This window comes from Sinocyclocheilus anshuiensis, unplaced genomic scaffold (genome assembly GCF_001515605.1).
Source record: "Sinocyclocheilus anshuiensis isolate Anshui unplaced genomic scaffold, SAMN03320099.WGS_v1.1 scaffold1858, whole genome shotgun sequence".
NCBI lineage: Eukaryota > Metazoa > Chordata > Actinopteri > Cypriniformes > Cyprinidae > Sinocyclocheilus > Sinocyclocheilus anshuiensis.
The window spans coordinates 143,065-146,985 of NW_015546141.1; the positions used below are offsets into that span (position 1 = coordinate 143,065).

Below are 3,921 nucleotides of genomic sequence, written 5' to 3' on the forward strand. Positions count from 1 at the left end.
TGTGGTTAACATCATGTCGAGAAGACGCTGTATCCTACGCTGAGAGAGTAAATTTGTTTCTTTTTTTTTGTAATTTGTAATTTTGTTTCAAATCTTATAATTACCACAAACGTGTTAACACTTGACACTTACCACTGAGAAACGTCCTGCTCCAGTCGTGCTTGCGAATCAGTCTCTTGTCGATCAGCCAGTTCAACCATTTCATCATTAGACTCCGGCTCGAATTGGTAAGGTACAATCGATACCATCTTTTCTATGTATTGACAAGTCTCCAGGGCTGTCATTTCATCATGGCAATGGGATTTTCATTTCCGACACGCGCGTTAGACCAATCCAGAGCCAATCTCTCTATGGCTCTGGACCAATCACAAAGGACTGCGCCATCTGACCAATCACAGCAGTGAGGGCTCACGGAAAGGAGGGGTTTAGAGAGACTGATTCTTTGAACTGCTTCGCACGAGTTGTTTACGAATCATTTAGAAATAACAATATAAATTAAATCAATTTTTTGAGAAAACTAACGTGTTTTTTGACCTTGAATGCATGTAAACCTGTTTTAGGAGACTCATAAAAAAATATTAGCAACTTTAAAAATGGCATAATGGCACTTTAACTTTTCTAGCAAGTTTCTACATCGCTCAGTGAATTCGGTTGGTGTATGTAGATTCACAAAACGATTCACAGACTCATTTGAATCATGCATTTGACTTTTTTTTGTAGATAAATCTTGTTGTTGTTCAACTCGGATATATATATATTTATTTGATCGGGTGCTTTATTAGTTATATTATGAGTAATTTCAGCACTTTCAAATTTATTGAACTTTTCTAGTACATTTCAGCATCGCTTGAATGTGAATCAGTTCATTCAGACGCTGCATGTAAATTAACCGATACAGGAATCCAAGTCATACATTAAATTACATTTTTTATTTTAATTTAAAATACATCAAATTTTTTGTAGATAAATCTGATTGTTTTTTGCTGCTTTTAACTCAAAAATATTTTTAGCAGGGTGATTCATTATTATTATACTATTCACTTTTATGCATAAATTCCTCACTTTTTCAAATTAATTGACCTTTTCTAGTGAGATTCACGAAGCAGTTCCGCATAGTGAATCGGTTCATTCAGACTGTGCATGTGAATGAACCGATTCCAAAAAGGATTCACAGATTAATTTACAGATTAGTCATGCACTTTACATTTTTGTTTTTGTAGATAAATCTTGTTGTTTGTCACTTTTCGAATCAAATATATCTTTGATAGAGTGATTCATTAGTTGTATTGCATGTAAATTAATTCAGCACTTTTGCAAATCAGTTGAATTTTATAGCAAGCTTCTACGTCGCTAGTGAATCAGTTTGTTCAGATGGTGCATGTGAATTCCAGTTCAAATAAAATTATACACTGATTCATTCAAATCATGCATTTAACATATTGATTCAAATATTTGGTAACACTTTATTTTGATAGTCCACTTTAGACATTCTACTAACAGTAAGTAACTTTGCAACTACATGTCAACTAACAGTCTTTAGAGTATTAGTAGACTGTCTGCTTAATATATTCTAATACTTTATTTTGATGGGTCCTCAACATACTGACTATAAGAAACTTTGCAAGTATAAACCTAAACCTAACCTATGTGAGTTAGTAGACATGTAGTTGCAAATGAATGAGAATTAGTTGACGTAGTTAATTAATTTTAATTTAATAATTAATAATTAATAATTTATGCATTTATGCATTTAGCAGACGCTTTTATCCAAAGCGACTTACAGTGCATTCAGGCTATACATTTTTTACCAGTATGTTGCAAAGTTACTTATAGTTAGTAGTATGTCTAAAGTGGACTATCAAAATAAAGTGTAACCAAATATTTTTGATAGGATGATTCATTAGTTGTATTATGTGTAAATGTGAAACTGATAGCAATGCACTTTAAGGGCCTCCAGTGTCTTGAAACGACTGTAAGATGGGGATTTGGAAGCATTGAAGGCTGCAGATTTGCAGAAGCCATTATAACTCCCTGCGTATGAGAGAAAAGACATTTCGATTAAACCCTGCAGTTTAGATTTCCATCATAGGAGGGCTATTGGGCATCAGATATTACGTTTCACATATGGAATCGATTTATAGCGAACAGTATGCTATAAATTGTTGGATTGCGTTTATGGGCTTTCGATCCGAGAATGAAAATTAACTAGGAATTAGGTGGGTTTCATTAATCGACGGATTAAATGAAACGTACATGCATTAAAACGAGGGCTTTACTGTATAATCAGTAAAGTGGATTGTTATGTAGGTTTCGAATGGCGTGCAGTCAGCCCTTTTCTGGCATGATGTATGACAAAGTCAACACTTCTCGACTGAAACGCAGTTCCCTGTCGTTCTGCCGTGATATTTCACTGATGTCTAGTCACGGCGATGACATCCTGCTGTACCGTCGTGTCTTGGCCCCGCCGAGTGCTTTTGTTGCCGGTCTGAAGGTTTGGTGGCAGGGTTTAGTGTGAATTATGAGCTGTGCTGAGATCTCGACAGGTTGGCCCTTCATTTGCACGTTTATGCCATTAATGTGGATTTCTGCTCTGAACGATGGATGGCTTTTGCTCTGGGCTCTGAAAGCAGTGACGTACGACGGATTGATGGCTTTTTGGCACGTCTGATTTGATTTTTCTAGCAGTTCGGCAACTGTAATATTAGGAAATCTTGCCTTTAAAAGTCATTTGACTTGTTTCTCTTAAAGAAATCAAATATATAGCAGGTAACATGTAAAATATGTGTATATAATACATATTTAAAGCAGTGGTGGTTTTGTAGGCAAACATCAATTCCTTGAATTTTTTTGCGAGCAGCTATTGGTAGCCAGTGCAAATTGATAAACAGAGGTGTGACCGTGCATTCTTTTTGGCTCGTTAAAAATTAATCTTGCTGCCGCGTTCTGGATTAATTGTAAAGGTTTGATAGAACTGGCTGGAAGACCTGCCAAGAGAGCATTGCAATAGTCCAGCCTGGACAGAACAAGAGCTTGAACAAGGAGTTGTGAAGCATGTTCTGAAAGAAAGGGCCTGATCTTCTTGATGTTGAATAAAGCAAATCTGCAGGACCAGGCAGTTTTAGCAATGTGGTCTGAGAAAGTCAGCTGATCATTTATCATAACTCCAAGGTTTCTAGCTGTTTCTGAAGGAGTTATGGTTGATGTGCCTAGCTGGATGGTGAAATTGTGATGAAACGATGGTAATGAAGGAGGTATGGTTGATGTGCCTAGCTGGATGGTGAAATTGTGATGAAACGATGGTAATGCATGGAAAATATGTGCATATAATAATTGTATGCACATTTTTGTAATGGACACTTATCAAAAAAATGATTAAAAATATTTTTTAAATATGTATGTATGCATTTTAGTGATAAACATATGTCACATTTTTGCATATATGCATTGTGTACTGTATTTCTGAATGCTATAAAAATGTCACAAACTACTTTAAAATATGGCCTACATACATATATTAAATTCTAATATTTTTTTGACGTAGAAAGACCATATTTGTACCATAAATTTACAATGTAGCTCATTGCATTTTTATGTTTGGTTACTATATATATATATATATATGTGTATGTGTGTGTGTGTGTGTTTTCACTGATAAAAAAATTCTGATTTGTGCATATTACAATATTAATAGTAATATTGTCACAATATTTCAGAAATGTCACAAACTACTTTAAAATATGGCCTACATACAAATTATAATACTTGTTTGTGACATAAAATAAGCATATTTGTTACATAAATATCTTTGGAAATATATGCGGCACAATTTGTTCCACATCATTGAAAAGTGCATATGATAATGTATACTATATGTGACCCTGGAGCACAAAACCAGTCTTAAGTCGCTGGGGTATATTTGTA

The 3,921-nt window shown here is 34.7% G+C and overlaps 1 long non-coding RNA gene across 3 annotated transcripts in view; it reads left to right on the forward strand.

The window, feature by feature from the left end:
- LOC107701193 (uncharacterized) overlaps positions 1–3,921 on the forward strand; it is a 49,277-nt gene that overhangs the window by 11,554 nt on the left and 33,802 nt on the right. The window lies entirely within an intron of this gene.